At 52.4% G+C, this 24,823-nt stretch overlaps 1 pseudogene; it reads right to left on the bottom strand.

Moving 5' to 3' along the window:
- Positions 1-2,375: 2,375 nt before the first annotated feature.
- LOC129699883 (visual system homeobox 1-like) lies at positions 2,376-17,857 on the bottom strand (annotated as a pseudogene).
- Between the last annotated feature and the right edge of the window lie 6,966 nt (positions 17,858-24,823).

The following is a 24,823-nucleotide window of genomic DNA, read 5'->3' as shown; positions in this document are numbered from 1 at the left end:
AAGAAGAAGGAATGACCTGGGGCGGGAAAAGTCTTGAATTATGTGACTGCTTTCCCGAGGCAGAGAGAAGTGTTAGATGGAGTCAATGGTGTGGAATCCTAGTCTGTGTGATGGAAACGGGCGATATCCAATCTCCCTAGCAATTATTGCGGGGTTGGGCAGGCTGTTTCCAAAAGCAAGTCTGTTGAGACAATCTGACCAGGATTGCTTTTAAGGTGCATCTGTAGAGGTTTGGAGTCATTAGGAGTATAGAGATTCATATGAGTGATTACAGTGTGGAAACAGACATTCGGCCCGAACGTTGCCAACTGGCCAACATGTCAGCTACACTAGTCTGCGCTTGGGGGGGTTTTTTTTTTCCCTATCGTTCTAAACCATTATACTAGACCACTACTGCTAACACAAATGAGGGGATGGGGCCCCCCCCAATCAAACTATCTCCTCTCACAGTTTGGTCCATGCACACACCACCTGTGTGAAACATTAACCCTCAGCTTTCCAATTAATCGTTTCCCCTCACGTGAACCTATGTTCCCTGGTCCTCGTTCCCACTCTGGGCCAGAGATTCATGCACGACCCGATCATTCCTCTCATGATTGGCACACTTTATAAGAACGACCATCTTCGTCCTGGCTCCATGAATAGAGGTCCCAGCCTACTCACCTATCCATATGCTCACACCCTCTAGTCCTGGCAACATCCTCGTAAATCTTGCTGAACGCTTCAAGCTTGTGACAATATCTTTCCGGAACATGGTGCCAGACACTGAACACAATATTCTAAATGCGGTCTCACCCAACGCAACTGATCAAACTATGACCTCCAACATCATTCCAATACTCTGACGGAATGTGGCCAAAATGCCAAAAGCTTTTTTGACCGCCTTTCCCTCACTGTGGACTCGAATTCAAGGAACAGGCGACCTGAACCCTAGATCCCTAATGCTCTAAAAACCACTCCCAACGAGGCCTACCATTCACGTGAGGTCCGCCCTTGCTCGACATCCCAAAATGAAACACCTCACACTTTTTTCTGTATTAAATTCCATCAACCATCTCCGCCCACCGGCAATCGATCCACATCTGCTGCTGCCAATCGTTCACAACCAATCTTCACTATCTGCAAAACCCACTAACTGTTGTATTCCCATCAGCAAACTTTGTTAATCTTGCCAGGTAGTTCACCATCCAAATCATTGATGCAGATGACGACAGTAATAGGTTTCCAGCAGCCGAAACCCTGAGGCCCACACTAGTCACAGACCTCCAGTCCGAGAAGCAACCTTTCCACCATCACCCCTTCTGCTTCCTTCATGAAGCCTAATTTGCTATCCATTCAGTTATCATATCCTTGGATCCCATGCGATCTAACATTCCAGAGCAGCCTACCAAGCGGAACCTTGTTGAACGCTTCCTGACGTCCATGTACACAACATCCACTGCTCTGCCCTCATCGACATTTTTCCTCAAGTCTTCAAAAAAATCATTCAGATTTGTAGAGACACGACCTCCCACGTACAAAACCCATGCTGACTATCCATAATCTAGCCCGTGAGGCACACCCACCCTCCCTCTGCTCCTAACCCTCACAACCTCCGCCCCCTCTGTCTCTTGCCATTCAGTCTCTGCCTCTCTCTCTGTATCTTACCATTATCTCTCTGCCCTCACTCATATACCCCCTCCCTCTATAGACGAGCCTGCGATTTGGGGGGCTATGCTGTTCAGGGATAGGGCAGTTAGGGGGTAAAAGAAGCAAATGGAATAATAATAATATAATATCAAGGGCGGGTAGTTAGGTGTGTGGGGGTGGGTAGTGTGTTGATGCCTCATGTGATGCAACATGCCGCCACCCCCCCACCCCCCCCCCGGCAAATGCGCAGTGGGGGGAAAAGACCCCAAGTGTCTGCACTGGATCTCGTTATAATGATAAAACTCTGATCTCGGAGGTCTACTTGTGGGGATGGTTGCTTGCTTGAACTTTTTCTCTTGATTTCACATCTCTCGAAATCCCGACGCGCATAACGGTGACCATGTTTGGCATATTACGGGTAGAGATTTACTCCTGATTCAAAAAATTGCCTCATCCGTAAAATTTGAATTCATATTTCCTGAATTTTTTACTAAAATTGTTCAACCAAATCTGACATCCTTTTAAAATCTAACATGTGTGAAGTGAGCTGGATGACGTTCACAGTGCCTTTGCTCCTCGCTGCAAAGCTGCGCAGAATTTCAACATGCAGGGGGCCACTGTTTTTCCACGGGTTACGTGGCTCCAGCCGCCCTCCCACCCGGCGGGATTTAAAAAAAGGGGGATTGAACCATTGAACACGTGATCAAGTCGTCATGCTGTGCGCCTCCGCGGGCTCCTTCAAAGTTCTACAACATGGTGGCGCTGGTGGCGTCGTTATCGCAGTGCAACAAGCACGGTGGGAAAAAATGGCGGTGGTGGCCGTCACGGGGGACGACCTCCTCTCCGTTTCCACCCACCTGTAGTCTGTCACACTGGCGAGTGGGTTTACCCTCGCGGAAGCCTGATCGGCGGGCCTCCCGTGCTCCTTGAACGTTCCTCAAATCACTCGGGGCTCGCTCTAGTCCTCTGCCGGCCGAGCCTAGCTTGGGTCCCAGTGCATGATGGGGAGGCTTGTGCTCTATTGACCTGGGTAGGTGCGCCTTTACACTACCCCCCTCACCCCTCCCCCTACTACCTCTCCCCAGGGCAGAGAAAGATCGAGAGGGGGGGAGGGAGGGGAAGGGGGGAGAGGGGTTGAGAGGGAGGGGTGGACGGGGGGTTATGGAGAGGGGGCGAGGAGAGGGGGAGGAAGGATAGGGGGGGGGAGTGGGGCATTCCTATATGGCCACCCCCCCTCTTGGAGAACATGGACAGGCAATGCGTCAGAGGGGACCTTTTTCAGTCCAGTCCCAACTAAAAATATCAATTTGGGAAAAGAGTTCCCAACCGAAATGTCACCTATCCACGTTCCCCTGAATTGATGCCGAAACTGGCAGTTGCTACCAAGCAGCAGCCAGGGGGCACAAGATCCACACTAAAAACCAGTTCTTGCCGGAGTTGAGGATGGACTCGGGCAGAGGGATGGAGTGCCTGACCATGGCTCCATACAGTCCATATTCCAGCCATCACGCTGCTCCGGCCCAACCCCAACACTTCTCCCTCTTCCTCCACTTCGCTCTTCGGTTTTGAAACCACACCTGGGGGCAACATGGGATGGACTCAAAACTCATGCCAGACACCAAGCCCAGTTCTCCAGCGAATGCCCACCCCTTGCCTAGTGGGCTTCCTGCCAAGCAATCCTCAGTCATCCCACATGTCCCTGCCATTCTATCCCATCACATCATTTGGACAGCTACTTGGAAAGGAGAGGTTTAGAATGATATGTGCCACATTATCCCAGGAATGATTGGGTTAACATATGATGAGCATTTGACAGCACTGGGCCTATACCTGCAAATGTTCCCCACGTGGGGAATGTCTTGGACCAGAGACCAGAGCCTCAGAATAAGACTACGTTTAGAATTAAAATTCGGAGAAATTTATTGAGCTGGAGGATGTTGGATCTGTGGAATTCATTGCCACAGACGGCTGTGGAGGCCAAGTCAATGGGTATTTTTAAAACGGTGAGTGGTAGGTTATTGATTAGAAAGGCAAATGACAATAGGTGCAGGAGTAGGCCATTCGGCCCTTCGAGCCAGCACCGCCATTCAATGTGATCATGGCTGATCATCCCCAATCAGTACCCCGTTCCTGCCTTCTCCCCCTATCCCCTGACTCCGCTATTTTTAAGAGCCCTATCTAGCTCTCTCTTGAAAGCATCCAGAGAACCCGCCTCCACTGTCATCTGACACTGAGAATTCCACAGACTCACCACTCTCTGTGAGAAAAAGTGATTCCTTGTCCCCGTTCTAAATGACTTACTCCATATTCTCAAACTGTGGCCCCTGGTTCTGGACTCCCCCAACATTGGGAACATGTTTCCTGCTCTTGCGTGTCCAAACCCTTAATAATCTTATATGTTTCAATGAGATCTCCTCTCACCAAGGGTGTCAAAGGTTACATGGAGAAGGCAGGAGAATGGGGTTGAGAGAAAATGATAGATCAGCCATGTTTGAATGGTGGAGTGGGTTTGATGGGCTGAATGGGAAGAGGCATTTGTCTTAGATGAGGCATATTGGTCAGCATAGACGGGTTGGACTGAAGGTCCTGTTTCAGTGCTGTGACTGATGGCAACACTTGTATGAGCCTCTTTCTGTCGCATAGTCAGTAGCTAATGTCGTGGCTGAGTGGATGCAGTGGTCCAATATGTTCACACCCAGTGAAGTGTGGTTACTAATGTGGTGCAGGAAATGCAGTAACTATTTGTGCATGGCACATCCACCAAAAACATTTGCAGACGCCATCTGCCCGACAGCTAATATAGTCAGAGAGTCGCACAGCAGGGAAACAGGCCCTTCAACCCCCCTTGTTCATGCTGGCCAAGTTGACATACTGGGCTAGTCCAACATGCCTGTATGTGGCCCATTCACTTCTCATCCCTTTCATATCCATAGATCTGGCCAAATGTCGTTTAAATGTGTTTTTTCCATTCACTTTCATAGCTTCCTCCGGCAGCTCGTTCGAGATACTGACTACCCACTATGTGGTTCACAGGGCTGTGGACCAAATGCAGGCAAATGGGACCAGCTCTGTAAGCCAACTTGGTTATCATGGACAAGGTGGGCCGAAGGGCCTGTTTCCGTGCTGTACAGCTCGATCTCAAGCGTATCCATCTCAAGCATCAGTAAGAAGTGTAAGTATATGGGAATATGTACAAGTGGAGGTCAGGGCAGAGCAGGGGCTACCTGTATCCGGTCCTCTGCCAACTCCGTCTTCATCGCCAGCATTTCCCTGGCATACACGTCCGGATAGTGAGCCTCGTTAAAGGATCTCTCCAGCTCCTCCAGCTGATGCGCTGTGAACACAGTCCTGTGCAAACCAACAATCAAACACATCAGCCTCACGGAGCAAGGCCAGAACCAAAACAATCACTTTTACATCAGGTCCTGCAGAGGCTGAAGATGTTCTAAAGCACCACACACCCATGGAAGTGTTCATACAAAGGTGGTGAGTGTATGGAACAAGCTGCCAGAGGAGGTTGTTGGGGGCAGGGACTATCCCAACGTTTAAGAACTAGTTAGACAGGTTTACATGGATAGGACAAGTTTGGAGGGATTTGGACCAAACGCAAGCAGGTGGGACTAGTGTAGCTGGGACATGTTGGCCGGTGTGGGCAAGTTGGGCCGAAGGGCCTGTTTCCACACTGTATCACTCTATGTCTCAGAACTGTGGTGAATGCAAATACATATGGCTGATAAAATAAAGAACAATTACCGATGGTGAACCGAGGGACAACTCAGCCTGCTGTTAGTATGCAGGGTAGACTTGTGAATGGAATAATATCTGGGAGCTAATCTGTGTATAGGGAGTGTGTAACAGAGGGTCTGTGACAACGGGCATTTGTATACTACAGGCGGCCCGTATAGCTCACTCACGCCCCCTTGTGACCGCCCCCGGGAGATCAGACCCAGCCTCTCCAGTCCCTCCTCGCAAGCAAGCTACATCCTGGGGACCATCCTGGTGGATCCCCTCTCCAGTGCTTCCTTCTCCCCAGTGTGCTGATCACAAGTGCTTGCAGCGGTCTGGCCAATGCTCTATAACGTTGGAGCATACTTTCTCACCAGCATTCGATGCCTTGACTGGTGAAGCATAACATGTTATATCTAAGCTCTGAAGAAAAATGCCACCTATCCATCTCCTCCACAGAGGCTACCTGACCCTGACCCTGATCCATGGAATTTTATTTTTTAAGTTTAGTTTAGAGTTACAGCGCGGAAACAGTGGTGGAGTTTGCACCGAGTCTGCACTAACACACTAGGGGCAATTTACATTTATACCAAGCCAATTCACCTCCAAGACGGTACATCCCTGATCATCAGAGGAAACAGAAGGTATTGGAGAAATCCCATGCAGGGCACGGGGAGAAGGTACAAACTCCATACAGACAGCACCCGTGGTCAGGATCGAACCTGGGTCTCTGGCGCTGCAGAGACAGTAGCTCTGGGTCACCGTGCCACCCCTGACACTTTGTGTTTGGTTCAAGCATTTGCATTTGCAATCTCTATCTACCTATGTCGATGCCTCTATGGGCATGTACCCCGAAGATGCATCTCTGTTCCTCAGTACTCCCCCAGAGCCACTGTTCATGGTGGGTGTCCCAGCATCATCAGCACCACCATAACGCATCAACTCACATTTTATCAGCATGAAACTCCGCCACTTCTCAGTGCCTTCCCCACTGTAAAGATCCAACCCCTGACTTCCAAAAATGCAACCTCTTGCACTTATCTCACACATTCGTGTTCAGAAGTGATAGGAACGGAATTAGGTCATTCAGCCCATCTTGTCTACTCCCGCCATTCAATTGTGGCTGATCTATTTCTCCCTCTAAACCCCATTCTCCTGCCTTCTCCCCATAACCCCTGACACCCGCACAAATCAAGAACCTATCCGTGCCTTAAAAATATCCATTCAACTTCATTTCTCATTCCTCAGCCCACGTGCCCAGTTGATGAAGATCCTGCTGTAATGTTTGATAATCATTTCCCCTGTTAGTGTTACCGCCCACGTTAGTGCCACCTGCTTCCACCTGCACTGTGATCACATCCCTGATCTCAAACCATTCAATGTCCATTGGACTACATCACACAAGGTGCAAACTCAGACACCTGACACAGTGCATTGTGTCCACAGATTCCCATCCTCCACCCTGCCCCAACACACCTGTGACCCCCCCCAACTCAGCCCCAACACACCTGTGTCACCTTGACTAAGTCCTAACACACCTGTGCCGCGTCCACTCAGCCCCAACACACCTGTGCCACCTACACTAAGTCCTAACACACCTGTGCCACGTCCACTCAGCCCCGACATACCTGTGCCGCCTCTTCTTCCTCTTCACCTGCGACGCCGCTGTATACTTTGGGTCGCTGTGATCACAAGACATGTTCTCGTCATCTGAGGTGAGGCAAGGAAAGTCGACAGTCACTGACCATCCACCAAATCCCACAACCACATACTCGCTACATGGCCGTCCAAAGGGGAGGGTGCGTTGGGTTCGACCGCACCCCTTCTTTTTCCCCAGAGTAAGAAAAAATCCAGAGGGAAAAAATATTGGCCCACGGGATAAGGGAGTGCCCATTTCTCCGGGCCCGGGGTGGGGGGGGGGGGGGGGGGGGGGTGCAGTGTCTGCCCGCCCTGACAAGCCTCTCCATCCGCGGCGTCGGAGCCTCACCAACGGCTTGCCTGGCAACCAGGAGACCGTCCTCCCGTCGCCGGGCGGGAGTGGCTCAATCTGTAGGGCCCACGCCACCCCCCGCTGACCCCCACTGGGCCCACGCCACACCCACTGGGCCCACGCCACCCCCACTGGGCCCACGCCACCCCCACTGGGCCCACGCCACCCCCACTGGGCCCAAGTCGCCCCCACTGGGCCCACGCCACCCCCATTGGGCCCACGCCAACCGCCACTGGGCTCACGCCAAACCCCACTGGGCCCACGCCACCCCTGCTGGGCTCACGCCACCCCCCCTAAGCCCTGCTGGTCCACGCCACCCTCGCTGAACCCACTCCACCCCCACTGGGCCCACACCACCCCTGCTGACCACCCCTGCTGACGCCCGCTGGGCCCACATCACCCCCGCTGGGCCCACACCACCGCTGCTGGGCCCACACCACCGCTGCTGACCCCCACTGGGCCCACACCACCCCCGCTGACCCCCACTGGCCCACACCACCACCCCGCTGACCCCCACTGGCCCACGCCCCCCCCGCTGACCCCCACTGGGCCCACACCACCCCTGCTGACCACCCCTGCTGACGCCCGCTGGGCCCACATCACCCCCGCTGGGCCCACACCACCCCCCACCCCCGCTGGGCCCACACCACCCCTCGCTGACCCCCACTGGGCCCACACCACCCCCGCTGGGCCCCACCACCACCCCACTGGGCCTGCACCACCCCCGCTGGGCCCACGCCACCCCCGCTGGCCCCACGCCACCTTCATCTTCACCCCCCTGCCAGAAAGAGGGGGGGTGTGGGAGGGGGAGAGAGAGAGGGGAAGGGAGGGGAGAGAGAAATGGCGGAGGGAAGAGGGAAAGGGGATTATCTTTAGTGAGATTGCAAAATTAAGGTAGGTTTTAGAACTATTATATTTTCTCCTCCATATGAATAATTTTAAACAATATCAAATAATATCAAACAATTGGAACTGCTTTCTTTTCCTTGATAATAATACTTAAAATATGAATTCCATAGTTTGTGACATAAATATACATTTTAATGGGATCATTATATACAGGTGTAACATTTCCATTTTACCTCTCTCTGCCTTTACATTTCACTCCTCTTTTCAAATCTGCTCTACTTATCTACATTCCATTTGCACCCCATGGGGGGTGGGAGGGGAGGGGGGTGGGGGCAAATATGCATTAAGCCGATAGCCTAATCGTTAAAGAGTTAAAAGATAGCCTAATCGATAAAGAGCTGAGAAGAGGAATCAGAGCTGCCAAGGAAAGGTACTCTGAGAAGTAGCGGAGCAAGTTCTCAGCTAGTGACTCTTCTTCAGTTTGGAAGGGCATGCAAGAAATCACCAGCTATAAGAGGAAAGCCCCCCGCTCTTTGGACAATCGTCAGCTGACGAACTACCTGAATGAGTTTTACTGCAGGTTTGAAAATCAGAAACGTAACCCTGGTACCCCTTCCCCAACAAACACAGTCAGACCCCAGTCTGCAAAGAATGGACCCTGCACCCTCTCCTTCCCATTCACCACCTCACACCTACTTAAGGCAAGACTCCAGTAATGAAGAGAGTGGACCCTTTCCCACCCCCACCAACACTTCACACCCAATTATTCATTTTGAACCAGTCCCTGCAAAGATGCATTGTCCCTGCCTGCTTCAGTCTCCACTGTTGTCCCTGTACCCAAAAAGGTAAGGATTACTGGTCTTAATGACTACAGGCTTGTCACACTGACCTCTGTAGTCATGGAGACCGTTGACAGGCTTGTGCTGGCCAAGTTGAAAAATATCACAATCCCTTTGCTGGACCCTCTGCATTTTGCATATTGGGCCAATAGATCTGTGGATGATGCAGTCAATCTGGGCGTACACTTCATCCTCCAGAACCTAGACCGCCAGGGGACCTATGCGAGGATTTTGTTTGTTGATTTTAGCTCTGCATTCAACACCATTATACCAGAGTTGACTGTGCCCGAACCCCTCTGTCGGTGGATCACCAGCTTCCTGACAGACAGGAAGCATCATGTGAGACGGGAAAGCATATCTCGGACCCGCAAACGCTAAGTATAGGAGCACTGCAAATTGCGTATTCTCCCCTCTCCTCTACTCTCGCCACACCAATGACTGCACCTCCACAGACACCTCTGTCAAGCTTCTCAAGTTTGCGGACAACACAACCCTGATTGGACTGATCCAGGATGGTGATCTCTGTACTTTTTCAAATTGACATCTTTCCTATAACATGGTGCCCAGAACTGAACACAATATTCTAAATGCAATCTCACCAACGTCTTATACAACTGCAACATGACCTCCCAACTTATACACTCAATACTCTGACTGATGAAGGCCAAAGTGCCAAAATACATTTTGACCACCTGCTATACCTGCGACATGATCTTCAAGGAACCATGCAACCATCAACCATTCCTCTGCCCACCTGGCTAATTGATCCAGATCCTGCTGCAATCTATCACAACCATCTTCACTATATGCAAAACCACTCACATCTGTATCATCAGCAAACTTGCTAATCTTGCCCTGTTCTGTGACGTTACACAGAGTGCTGGAGTAACTCAGCAGGTCAGGCTGAGTATGGAGGTTGGGAGGTCTGTGAAACGTCGCCTATTCATATTCTCCGCAGATGCTGCCTGACCCACTGAGTTACTCCAGCACTTTGTGTCTATTTTCCCTTCACCCATCTGTCCAAGCCCACTCTCCCCCCTCCTTTCCTATGTTCCTTTCCACCCATAAACCTCTCTCTGCCTTTACATTTCACTCCTCTTTCAAATCTGCTCTGCTTATCTACATTCATTTTTCTTCTTAACTTTTTAGTCATAGAATGATGCAGTGTGGAAACAGGGCCTTCAGCCCAACTTACACACACCGACCGACATGTCCCATCTAAACTAGTCCCACTCACACACGTTTGGCCCATATATCCATCTAAATCTGTCCTATCCATGTACATGTCCAAATGTCTCTTAAACGTTAGGATAGTCCCAGCCTTAACTACCTCCTCTGGCAGCTCATTCCATACACCCAGCACCCTTTGTGTGAAAAAGCTACCTCAGATTCCTGTTAATTTCTGAAATATTGGTCATAAATTTGGTGCAAAAATGCTCCAAAATAAGGCTCAGAATGCATCAAAGAGCATCTAAAACCCCAGAGCTTTCAGGGCCCCGGCATCGAGGAACCTCATGCTCATGATGAGTGCACTGCGCACACTATTTCACATTAATTATTTTGTAATCCTGTCATGCCACCCCCCTTTTTGGAAAGCTTCGTACAGGCCTGCGCTATTGCAGCTTGCGTTGCCCCCACTTCACCACAGTTAAACACAGGCCATTAAGTTACTGGTGTCGGAAGGAACTGCCGATGCTGGTTTACTTATACCGAAGATAGATACAAAAATGGTGGAGTAACTCAACGGGACAGGCAGCAACTCTGGAGAGAAGGAATGGGTAACGTTTCGAGTCGAGACCCTTCTTCAGACTGGATTGGAAATTCAACACTCACTAATTCCAGTCATAGAGCTGTACAGAACAGAAACAGGCCCATCAGCCCACCTTGTCTTTGCTGACCATGTCATACTGGGCTACTCCCATTTGCCTGAATGAAACCCTGCATATCCACATATATTTTAAATATCGTAATTGTGCCAGTTTTGATTAACCGCTGATTTTCTAAAATGTTGAACCTGGGATATTTTATTTATATTATATACAGCGCGGAAACAGGTCCTTCGGCCCCACTGTCCATGCCGACCAAGGTGCCTCATCGATGATAGTCCCACCTGTCCGCGTTTGGTCCATATCCCTCTGAAACGTTACAATCCACATTCTTTCTTTTCCACCTATTAGGACGGAGATGAGGAAACACTTTTTCACCCAGAGAGTTGTGAATCTGTGGGATTCTCTGCCACAGAAGGCAGTGGAGGCCAATTCACCGGATGTATTCAAAGGAGAGTTAGATTTAGCTCTTAGGGCTGAAGGAATCAAGGGGTATGGGGAAAAAAGCAGGAACGGGGTACTGATTTTGGATGATCAGCCGTAATCATATTGAACGGCGGTGCTGACTCGAAGGGCCGAATGGCCTACTCCTGCACCTATTGTCTATGTTTCTTTACCTATCCAAGTGCGTTTTAAATGTTGCTATTGTACCTGCCTCAACTACCTTCTCTGGCAGCTCTTTCCATACTTGTGAAAAAGCTGCCCCTCAGGTTCCAATTAAATCTTTCCCCTCTCACCTTAAATCCGTGGTTCACGATTCCTCATTGATGGGGCATCTTTGGCGGCGTGGGCCGAAGGGCCTCTACCGTGCTGTATGACTCCATGGCTCCAATGCGCACTATAGTATTAGTCACAACACTTTAAACCACGGTACGCATTTAACCAATAATTCACAGTCCCTGTTGTGGAGACTTAGAACGGACACAGCCCTCGCCGAGAGCGCAAACCATGTGAAACAGGGTCCCGACACGAAACGGCTTATGTCCACTCCGTCCCCAGACCCACTGGGTTCCTGCCTACCGACCTCTCCCAGCGGCGCTCCTGCCCGCTCTCGCCCCCGGTCGGTCGCTTAAAGCCCCACCACAGCCAGCTCGGGGCTTGCTCTCTGTGTGGTGAATAGCCCCCGAACCAGCGGGCGAGCTATCCCGCTGTTGGGGAGGATGGGAGCGACCTGGGATAGCGCAGCGCACCAGGCCCCCTGTCCACCGCCGCCCCCGGGGCCATATCCTGCCACAGCCTCACAACCCAGAGAGCCGGGTCCGACCCCGACCTCGGGTGCTGTGTGTGTGTGTGTGTGTTTCGTACTTTCCCCCTGTGACCGCGTGGGGTTTCCCCGGGTGCTCCTGTTTCCTCTCACACTTCAAAGATGTGCAGGTCTGTCGGTGAATTGGCCTCAGTAAATTGTCCCCAGTGTGTGTAGGGGTGAGACAGTGGGATGACATGGAGCTAGTGTGGACGGGTGCTCGATCGCTGGTCGGCGGGGACTCGGTGGGCTGAAGGGCCTGTTTCCACGCTGTATCTCTAAACTAAACTATGAGAAGTTGCGATCCGGAACCGCGGCTGTCGGCGCGTCCCAACGCGTTCGACTCCACACGCTGCAAAAAAATAGCCACACGGCGGAATGCAAGCCCGTGCAAGCGCAGTTTGAGAATGAAACCGGTTAACATAGAAACATAGACAATAGGTGCAGGAGTAGGTCATTCGGCCCTTCCAGCCCGCACCGCCATTCAGTGTGATCATAGCTGATCATCCCCAATCAGTACCCCGTTCCTGCCTTCTCCCCATATCCCTTGAAAATTGCAACTGACAGTTTGTTCAGGAATGCGACAGATATCTCGGTGGGGAGTCGAGAAAGCGCGGATGCTGCATTCTTCAGCAAAGCAGAGCGCCCATGGTGGCGCTGCGACAGAGTTGCTTGCTAACTAACTAACCAACTAACCAACTAACGGTAAACTAACCACTGGCATGACTGCGACCGTCTGACTGACCGACCAGACTGACTAACTAACTATAACTAACCAACTAACTAACTCCCCGAACTAACTGACTGACTGACTGACCGACGACTGACTGATTTGATTGACTCTGACTGACTAACTAACTCTAACATAACTGCGAACTACTAACCAACTAAACTCGCTCCGACCTGACTGACTGACTGACTGACTGATGACCGACTGACTGACGACTAGCTGACTGAGGACTGACTGATGACCTAACTGACTAACTAACTGACCTGACTGACTGGGACTGACTGACTGACTGAACTGGACCTGACTAACTGAACTAACTGACGTTTGAAACTGACTAACTGCCTGACTAACTACTGACTAACAACTGAACTGATAACTAACTACTGACTGACGACTGACTGACTGACTGACTGACTGACTGACTGAACTGACTGACTGACTGACTGACTGACTGACTGACTGACTGACTGACTGACTGACTGACTGACTGACTGACTGGACTGACTGACTGACTGATGACTGCCTGACTGACTTGACTGACTGACTGATCAGGAGTGACGGACTGACTGACTGACGCTGACTGACTGACTGACTGACTGACTGACTGACTGACTGACTGACTGACTGACTGACTGTGGACCTTGAAATGAAAAGGGGAACAACGTTGAGACACAACACCGCCTGTCTTGTACAGAACCACTACACGACAGCAACCACTATCTCATCCATGGACAGCGGTGACCAAAGGGTCAACAAACACTATCGGGGTCTCTCTGTCATAAATTCCCAGCTAAGGAATATTTAGCTTTGTAGGAAGGAACTGCAGATGTTGGTTTAAACGGAAGAAAGACATACAATGCTGGAGTAACTCAGCGGGGCAGGCAGTATCTCTTGAGAGAAGGAATAGGTGACATTTCGCGTCAAGACCCTTCTTCAGAATGTGACAGGGGAGAGGCGAAACGAGAGATAAGGAAGGGTGAGATGTGAAAATAAGACATCAAATGGGACAGAGCTCAAGGAAAATATAGAATAGATTATTGTTAGCTAGGGGGAGGACACAACGGGGCATACAATCAGGGACAGTAAAGACTGTGGGAGGACCAGGATTGGGTTGGGAAGGGATGGAGAGAAAGGGAAAGCAAGGGCTATTTGAAGTTAGAGAAGTCAATGTTCACACTGCTGGGGTGTAAGCTGCCCAAGCGAAATATGAAGTGCTGTTCCTCCAATTTGCGCTGGGCCTCACTCTGACAATGGAGGAGGCCCAGGACGGAACGGACAGATTGTGAATGAGAGGAGGAGTTGAAGTGCTGAGCAACCGGGAGATTGAGCGAAAGCGGACTGGGCGAAGGTGTTGAGTGAAACGATCGCCGCGTCAGCGCTTGGTCTCGCAGGAGTCCACACCTGGAACAGCGGATCAGAAGATCATAACTTATTGGAGTAGAATTTGGCCATTCGGCCCATCAAGTCCATTCAGCCATGGCTGATCTTTCTCTCCCTCCTAACCCCAGCCTTCTCCCCATAACCTCTGACCCCCGTACTAATGGGATACAGTAGATGAGGTTGAAGTGAAAGAGTCGAGGAAGGAGGTACAGGGACAAGGGTTTGGACACAGAGACACAGGGAAGTGCAGATTTGGGGATCGGGACAGAACGGCGGGTCGGGCAGCGCCGATTGCCCCATTACCCCATTACCCCACACGCTTTGGGTTTCAATTGCACCGCACTGATTTTATTCTCAAACTTTATAAAGTATAGAGTCATACAGTGTGGAAACAGACCATTCGGCCCACCGAGTCCGCGTCGACCAGCGATCATTAACACTATCCTACACACACCAGGGGAAATGTTTACACATTCGCCAAGCCAATTGCCCTACAAACCTGTACGTCTTTGGAGTGTGGAAGGAAACCGAAGATGTCGGAAAAAAACCCACATGCTCACGGGGAGAACGTACAAACTCCGTACAGACAGCACCCGTAGTCGGGATCGAACCCGGGTCTCAAGAGCTGTAAGCCAGCAACTCTACCGCTGTGCCACCTTGACTGCGCGTGGCCCATATCCCTCTAGACCTATCCTATAGATCCTGGTTTACGCCAAAGAAAGACACAACATGCTGGAGTAACTCAGCGGGACAGGCAGCATCGCTGGAGAGAAGGAATGGGCGACGTTTCGGGTCGAGACCCTAGTCTCCCTCCTAGTCCATCGGTGTGAAGATGCGTCTGGACCCAAAGCGTCACCTATTCCTTTCCCTCAGAGATGCTGCCTGGCCCGCTGAGTTACTCCTGCTTTTTGTGTTTCTCTTTCCTATCCATGTACTTGTCCAACTGTTGCCGAAACGTTGCGATAGTCCCTGCCTCAACGACCTTCCCCGACCAGCAGTCTCCACCGCTCCTGTGTGGAGTTTGGGGCTGCGGAGTTGTCTCCGACAGAGCGGCGCCCGGTGTCACCGTGTCCCACAAGCGCTTCGGCGGCTCCTCGTTCCCCGCTCCAGCTGCTCTTGTCTTGGGCGAGGCACCGCGCAGTCACCCCGCTACAACGCGTCCTACTCTCGCCCAGCGTGGCAGGTAACACTGGGCTGGTGAGTTCATGGGTTTGCCCACAAACACCATAAACACGAAGCTTCCACTCGGAGACGCGAGCCTCTGCTGGAATCCGTAGCAAGACACGGCCTAGGGGCATGGGCCGGTGGCGTCTATGGCCAGGGGGGACATGAGCTGCTGGAGAAAGGCGGGGGAGGGGGGGGGGGGGGGGGTTGGTAGAAAAAGAAGCGGGGGAATTGACACCTCTCTTTTTTCCAGCTGTGTCCCCTAACTCCATCAGAAGGGCCCCGATCCGGTGGCGCAGCGGGAGAGCTGCTGCCTCACAGCGCCAGGGACCCGGGTTAAATCCTGACTATGGGTGCTGTCTGTACGGAGTTTATACCTTCTCCCCGTGACCTGCGTGGGTTTTCTCCGGTAGCTCCGGTTTCCTCCCACACTGCAAAGTTGTACCGGTTTGTAGGTTAATTGGCTTCGGTAAAAATAGTAAATTGCGCAAATAGTCCCCAATGTATGTAGGGCAGTGCTCGTGTACTAGGATCGTTGATCGGCGCGGACTCGGCGGGCCGAAGGGCCTGTTCCCACGCTGTGTCTCTAAGCTAAACTACGCCCGTCCATTCCCTCCACGGACGCTGCCTGACCTGATGAGTTCCTCCAGCACTTCGTGTTTTACTCTAGACTCCAGCATCTGCAGTTCCTTGCCTCCAGGTCCAAAGGACATTGTCTACACCTCGGTGTCTCTGGGAGACCAGTGTCTAGACATCTCCAAATACCAAACACATATCAGTAATCGCTATGAAGAAATATGCCGTCTGTCCATCCCTCTACACCACAGGGGGGCAATTTGATTTTTAAGGGGGGCAATTTCCACCTAATGTTTTCTTCGTTTTTTTTTACAATTTTTTAGTAATTTCTTGCTCAGAACTTTAACTGTCTTTTGTTTATTTCATTTTTCTTTTTCATGGATGCCATGTTCTTTTGAAGCTTGTTTAAACCAAGGTATTGGCGTTTTAAGCTTCTTCAGCTGAAACGTAGTTCACTTTTTAAATGATAAGAATTATATGTCACCACATGGGGGGGGGGGGGCATTAGGATTTTAGAGGTGATTAGGTGGGGCATGGCCAAAAAAAGTTGGGAACCACTGCTCTACACATAATGCCTGCCCGAGTGAGCCGCTGGCTTCCTCCAGCACTTTCTGTCTTACGAGTAGATGTATGGAGACACGGGCAGGACGGGGGAGGGGGTGGGTGGCAGGACGGTCGGGAAGATGGCAGGGAAGGGTAATGGAGAGGAGGGAAGTGGTTGAGTAGGGAAGTTGGGGAGGAGGGATGAGGGTGGGGAGTGGAGGAGCCGGAAGGTTGTGTTAGGGTCGGGTCAGTACCGGTGGTTAGGGGTTAGGGTTGGGTTGGGGTTGGAGTTGGGGTTAGGGTTAGGTTGGGGGTAGGGTTGGGGTTAGGGTTAGGGTTTGGGTCAGGGTTAGGGCTAGGGTTTGGTTTAGGGTTAGGGTTAGGGTTAGGGTCAGGGTTAGGGTGAGGGTTAGGGTTAGGGTTAGGGTTCAGGGTTAGGGGTAGGGTTAGGGTGAGGGTGGGGGTCAGGGTTAGGGTTAGGGTTAGGGTGGGGGTGAGGGTTGGGGTTGGGTAGGGTTAGGGTGAGGGCTGAGGGTGAGGGCGGGGTTACGGGTGGGGTGAGGGTGAGGGTGCGGGGTCGGGTCCAGGGTACCGGGGTGGTTAGGGTGGGGTGGGTTGGGTGGGGTCGGGTCGGTGGGGTCGGGGTGAGGGTGGGGGGGGGTAGGGGTAAGGGTGTGGTCAGGGTCGGGTCGGGGTCAGGGTAGGGTGGGGGTGGGGGTGAGGGTGGGGTGGGGGGGGGTGAGGGTGGGGGTCAGGGGTGAGGGTTGGGGTGGGGTGGGGGTGGGGGGGGTCAGGGTAGGGTGGGGTCAGGGTCGGTGAGGGTGGGGGTCGGGTGAGGGTGGGGCGGGGGGGGGTGCGGGTCAGGGTTAGGGTGGGGTGGGGTAAGGGTGTGGGTCGGGGTCGGGGCGAGGGTGGGGTGAGGGTAAGGGTGAGGGGGGGTGGGGGTCAGGGTTTGGGGTTAGGGTCGGTGGGGTCGAGGTTGGTGCGTTCCGTACCGGGAGTGCAGGTGCGGCCGCTGCGCTTCGTGCAGAGCGATGGTGCGGAGGCGGGGGGGCAGGTGGTGTGAGCGGCGGCGGCGGCGACGGGTCTGGCGTGGAGATGGGACAGCATGTCCAGGATTACTGGCTGCGGCGGGCGGAAGGCGCTGAGGGAGCGGCTACACAGGAGTCCCAGGCCGGCGGGGACGAGGGGCGGCGGCAGCGGCGGTGGCGGTGAGGACTCAGTCCCGCAGTCCAGTCCCAGCAGGTCGGTGATGGCGAAGCTCCTGGCGCGGCCGCTCTTCCCCGGCTCCTTGGCGGCGGGGGGGAAGTCCCCCAGCAGCGGGCTAGCCCCTGCCTCACAGCTCTCCTCCCGGCCCGTCATGTCCCTCTGTGCCTGTCCACCAGCTCCCGGCGCCGGCCGCTGCGCCGCTGTTTATCTAGCTCCCACCCAAGCGGCCAGACGCGCCCCGGCTCCAATCAGCGGCCGCACAGACCATCATGGGCAGTCCCACTGCGCCGACCGCCCGCCCGCCCAGTCACATCCCCCATTCCATCCACATCCCACATCCCACAGCCCACATCCCACATCGCCCACATCCCATCCCACATCCCATCCCACATCCCACATTCCATCCCAATCAAATCCCACATCCCCCATCCCATCCACATCCCATCCCACATCCCACATCCCACATCCCACATCGCACATCCATCCACATCCCATCCCACACATCCATCCACATCCCACTCATCCCCATCCCACAACCTATCCCATCCCCACATCCCACATCCATCCCACATCCAATCCCACATCCATCCCCATCCCCATCCCACATCCCACATCCCACATCCCCATCCCACTGCCATCCCATCCCACATCCCATCCCCCACACCCCACATCCCACATCCCACATCCCATCCCACATCCCCATCCCACCATCCCATCCCCATCCCATCCCATCCCACATCCCCAACCCCATCCCATCCCCATATCCACATCCCATCCCCCATCACCATCCACATCCACACCCTCCCACATCCCATCCCACATCCACCTATCCCACATCCCACATCCCCCATCCCATCCCACATCCATCCCACATCCCCACCCCACATCCGCATCCCACATCCCACATCCATCCCATCCCACACCCACATCCAATCCCACATCCATCCACATCCCATCCCACATCCCATCCACATCCCATCCCACACCCCCATCCCACATCCCATCCACACATTCCCCACATCCCATCCCACATCTCACATCTCATCCCACATCCCATCCCACATCCCATCCCACATCATCACCATCATCCCACATCCCAGACCCCATCCCCACATCCCACATCCCACACCCCTCATCCCACATCCCACATCCACACACCCCATCCCATCCCACATCCCATCCCAATCCCCATCCCACATCCCACATCCCCCACATCCCATCCACATCCCACATCAGCACATCCCACATCCGCATCCCCACATCCCACATCCACATCTCACATCCCACATCCCACACCCCACCCCACATCCCATCCCATCCCATCCATCCCATCCCACATCCCACATCCCACATCGAATCCACATCCCACCCCCCACATCCCACATCCCATCCCACATCCCATCTCCACATCCCACATCCACATCCCACATCCCCATCCCCACATCCCCATCCCACATCCCATCCCCATCCATCCAACATCCCACATCCCACATCCCATCCCACATCCCACCATCACATCCCTCCCACATCCAAGAACATCCCAATCCCACATCCACATCCATCCACATCCCACATCCCATCCCATCCCACATCCAATCCACATCCACATCCATCCCACATCCCTCCCATCCACATCCCATCCCACTCCCCACATCCCATCCCATCCCACATCCCACATCCCATCCCCACATCCCACATCCCCCCACATCCCATCCCACATCCACATCCCATCCCATCCCATCCCACATCCCACATCCCATCCCCATCCCATCCCACATCCCCAATCCCATCCCCATCCCATCCCACATCCCACATCCCACATCCCATCCCGCATCCAAATCCCACATCCCATCCCACATCCCCATCCCATCCCACATCCACATCCCACATCCCACATCCCACATCCCATCCCACATCCCACATCCCATCCCATCCATCCCATCCCATCCCACATCCACATCCCACATCCCACATCCCACATCCACATGCCCATCCCACATCCCATCCCACATCCCCACATCACCCCATCCCACATCCCACATCCACATCCCACATCCCATCCCACATCCCACATCCCATCCCGCATCCCACATCCCATCCCATCCCATCCCATCCCACGTCCCACATCCCACATCCACATCCCACATCCACATCCCACATCACACCCCACATCCACATCCACATCACACATCCCACATCCCACATCCCATCCACATCCCACATCCCACATCCCACATCCCACATCCCACATCCCATCCCACATCACACATCACACATCCCACATCCCATCCCACATCCCACATCCCCTATACCACATCCCACATCCCACATCCCATCCCACATCCCACGTCCCACATCTCACATCCCACATCCCATCCCATCCTATACCACCCACCCGCCCACATCCCATCGGGGCGTAGGATAGCCTCCATTCACAGCTCCGAGCTGGAGAAAGACAGCTGCTCAGGCAGCACCTGTGGACAGCACCCCCTTCCTCACACCCACTACTGATGTGCTTCTTATCGCCAATGCCACGGCACTGCTCTCTCAGACACACTGAGATGCGAAGGCAGTTCTATACAACGCGGAGGGCACAAGAACTGCAGATGCTGGAATCTTTAGCATAGCACAAAGTGCTGGGGGAATTCGGCGGGTCAGCAGCATCTGTGCAGCGAATGGAAAGATGGCGTTTAGGGTCGGGATTTTTCTTGGGACCATCCATTCTCTCCACAGATGCTGTCCGGCCCTCTGCATTCCTCCAGCTCTTTGTACTTTGCCCAAAATCCAGCATTTGCAGTTCCCTGTGTGTGCGCATGTATAGAAGTCCCTTTTCGTCTCATTGGCCCAGTGTCTCTTACCATTGCCAATAGGTTTAATAGAAACATAAAAAATAGGTGCAGTAGCCCATTCGGCCCTTCGAGCCAGCACCGCTAATCGTCCCCTATCAATAACCCGTGCCTGTCTTCTCCTCATATCCCTTGACTCCACTAGCCCCTAGAACTCTATCTAACTCCCTCTTAAATCCATCCAGTGACTTGGCCTCCACTGCCCTCTGTGGCAGGGAATTCCACAAATTCACAACTTTCTGGGTGAAAAAGTTTTTTCTCACCTCAGTCTTAAATGACCTCCCCTTTATTCTAAGACTGTGGCCCCTGGTTCTGGACTCGCCCAACATTGGGAACATTTTTCCTGCATCTAGGTTGTCCAGTCCTTTTATAATGTTATGTGTTTCTATAAGATGCCCTCTCATCCTTCTAAACTCCAGTGAATACAAGCCTAGTCTTTTCAATCTTTCCTCATATGACAGTCCCGCAAAATATGAATAAATATTACATTTCCGCTGATCTTCGTCTTTGATTTGTCGTTTTCACACCATACCCTTCCTTATCTCTGTAACTCTCTCTCCCCTGACTTTCAGTCTGAAGAAGGGTCGCCCATTCTTTCTTTCCAGAGATGCTGCCCGACTCGTTGAGTTCCTCCAGTACTTTGTGTTCTGCTCTCGATCCCAACATCTGCAGCTTTGGAGCATCTCCGGTTCCAAGTCCTCAGTAACCTGTTCGTACACACAGCCGTCAACGATTGTTCACGCTTCCTCTCTGACTGTCATTGGCAGTATTTGGCGAGGAAATCGACATAAGCTGAGTCCACGCTTGGAGCACTGTGTACAGTTCTGGTCGCCCAGCTACACGGAGGATGTCATCAGTTGGAGAGGGTGCAGAGATTCACCAGGATGTTACCTGGATTAGCGGGCTTGAGCTACAGGGAGAGGTTGGATAGGCTGGGACTCATCTCTCTGGAGCGTTGGAGGCTGAGGGGTGACCTTATTGAGGTGTACAAGATCATGAGGGGCACAGATAAAATGGACGCTCACAGTCTATTCCCCCAGGGTAGAGGATTCTAAAACTAGAGGGTACATGCTTAAGGCGAGAGGAGAAACATTTAAGAGGGATCTCAAGGGCAACTATTTTACTGAGATTGTTAAGGGCTTGGACACACTAGAGGCAGGAAACATGTTCCCGATGTTGGGGGAGTCCAGAACCCGGGGCTACAGTTTAAGAATAAGGAGTAAGCCATTTAGAACGGAGACGAGGAAACACTTTTTCTCAGAGTGGTGAGTCCGTGGAATTCTCTGCCTCAGTGGAGGCTGGTTCTCTGGATGCTTTCAAGAGAGGAGCTAGTGACAGGGGCTATGGGAGAGAAGATAGGGACTGATTGGGTGATGATCAGCCATGGTCAGATTGAATGGTGGTGCTGGCTCAGGAACTGCAGCCCTATTGTCTATTGACTGTATTGGACTGGATCCAGAGGGACTAGCTCAGAAAGTTCATGTGGACAGAATGGGATCTAAGAGGTGATATGACCAAAACATTGTGACTAGCTCTGTGTTCAAACATAGACAAGGTAACCTGTTTCCGTGCTGTACAGCTTGATCACTCTATCAAACTAAATTCAAATATTCAGACGTGACACAAGATCTAAATTGAAACAGGTAAATGTCGTCAGACTATGGAAATGTAACATTCTTTCCACCAGGAACCGGGGTCACTTGATGTAGGCGTGCTTGGGGATTTAAATACACTTTATTCACGTCCACTTGACTATACATCGGGACCAAACGAAATTCTACCCTGACTGAGGATTGAGCGAGCGCTTCAGACTCTGGATGCGATGCAGAAACGAGGGTATCTCACCGCTTCTGCGGGTGAGGCCGGCGGAACGGCGTCTGTTTAAACCTCATCCCCGATACCCGAGAGCGATCTTGCAAAAGTTAACCCAGTCCGGGCAAAGATAAAACATCGAAGATAGACACAAAAATGCTGGAGTCACTCAGCGGGACAGGCAGCATCTCTGGAGAACAGGATTAGGTGACGTTTCGGGTCGAACCCCGTCAGGCTGAGAGTCAGGGGAGATGGTATAGACGGTGAGATATAGAAGAGGGATATGTAGAGAGCTTTAGAACAAATGAATGGAAGCTATGCATAAAAGTAACGTTGATAAAGGAAACAGGCCATTGTTGGCTGTGGTCTGCTTCATTTATCATCGTTGCTTTTTTCCATATCTTTCATTCATTTGTTCTATATCTCTCTAATATACCCGCCTAGATCTCTCGTTTCCCTTTCCCCCTGACTCTCATTCTGAAGACAGGTCTTGACCCGAAACGTCACCTATTCCTTCTCTCCAGAGGTGCTGCCTGCCCCGCTGAGTTAAGGGCTTGTCCCGCTTACGTGTCCTTGGCACGTAAATTACGCGAGCTGGTGGTCGCGTTGAGGCGCGACGGTCCCGCGAAGGTCCCGCGAAGGTCGCGCGCGATTCCATGCGCCCGCACAGCCGTCTGGAGCGTGTGACGGCATTTGAAGGTAGACACAAAGCTGGAGTAACCCAGCGGGACCGGCAGCATCTCTGGGACAGAAGCAATGGGTGACGTTTAGTGTTGAGACCTTCTTCAGTCTGAAAGAAGGGTCTCAACCCGAAACGTCAACCATTGCTTCTCTCCATAATCTCCGGTCAATGGCATCCCCTCCCACCACGAAATCCTCCTATATTTCCAGTCGCTATCCAGCCATTACAGTGATGTGCAGAGACATGATAAGGAAATAACGATAGTGCAAGGTAAAGCCAGTAAAGTTCGGTCAAAGGTAGTTCGAGGGTCACCAATGAGGTAAGATGGTAGTTCAGATTGAAGATAAACACAGAATGCGGGACAGGCAGCATCTCTGGAGAACAGTGGATAGGTAACGTTTAAAGTCGGGACCCATTGGTCAGACGCCCTGATCTATTTTCCAGCTTGCCTCCTGACCCGAAGAGTCACCCGTACTCATGTTCTCCAGAGATGCTGCCCTGACATCTGCCGAGTTACTCCAGCACTCTGTGTCTAACTTTCCTAGAGCGGGTCTCTCGCCCCCACCCGCCCTGCCCGATCCACCGCCCACTTGTTTGATGATGGTCCTATCCTCAAAACTGCCTAGAATAGGACCATTAAACTCAGGGGGTAAAGAGCTCCCTGAAACTCTTCTACAAGGGCGTGGCGATGACCCCCTGAAATAGAGTCGCAGTCACACAGCAGGGAATAGAGGCCCTTTCGGCTCGCAAACTAGCCATGATGCTGTCCAAGATGTCCCGCCTCTACCCTAGTCCTATCTGGCCGTGGTATGGCTCATTTCCAATGTATTCCAAGAGTCTAGAACCTAAAGTCTATAGCCTTTTCTATAAATGCACGTGTTCCAATGGTGTTATGGTGACTGCCTGCAGGACCATCAGCTCTGGCAGCTCATTCCATACACCCACAACCCTCTGTGTGTGTATTTGTATGTTATGCATTTCATTTATATGGAGTTGCGTTAACGGGCCTGTAAAGTTGCAAGCGAGAATGTCATCTCCCGCCTTGAGTCCCGAGTCATTCGGTTTATCGGATGAGCGAGTCACCTCCATCTGCACCAAAACACGGAGCCTCCAATCCCAGCACAGGGAACTAACTTGCAGGTGCTGCAATCTAGGAGCAAAACACAAAGTTGCTGGAGGAACACAGAGGGGGTCAGGCAGCATCTGTAGTCGGGACATTCTTGACGCGATGAAGTAAGGGTGGGGTATGAAAGATACAGGTGAAGCTCCCCCATACCCTCTTACCAGCCTTCGCCTCCAACTCCATCGGTGTGAAGTCAAAGGGTCCCCATCCGAAAATCATTAGATACACACGCTTGCCTGACCCCAGATAAGTGACTTTCCAGAAACTGGTGTGCTCGCTCTAGTTTTCCATTGTCACCCAAATGTAACTGGGCATTTCATTGGCTATATAGGGATACCAAAAGCTGGAGTAACTCGGGCCGGGTTGGGCAGCTCTTTGGAAGGAAGGACAGGAAGGGGTGATGTTTCAGGTCGAGCTCGCGTCTTCTATGTTCAGTGTAACCAGAGTGTGGATGATCAGCCACGATCACATTGAATGGCAGTGCTGGTTTGAAGAGCCGTAATGGCCTACTCCTGCACTGAATGTCTGTTGTTATCATCTGCAGTTTCTTCCAACCTGGCTCTGGTAGAGTTCCACACAAGATGAAGTGGAATTCTCTAGTCTTCAAAGGCGTGTTGAGAGTTAATCACCGGCATGGTGGGTCATCCCTCTACCTG

This window comes from Leucoraja erinacea, chromosome 8 (genome assembly GCF_028641065.1).
Source record: "Leucoraja erinacea ecotype New England chromosome 8, Leri_hhj_1, whole genome shotgun sequence".
Classification (NCBI taxonomy): Eukaryota; Metazoa; Chordata; class Chondrichthyes; order Rajiformes; family Rajidae; genus Leucoraja; species Leucoraja erinaceus.
This window is presented reverse-complemented; position numbering and strand designations above follow the sequence as displayed.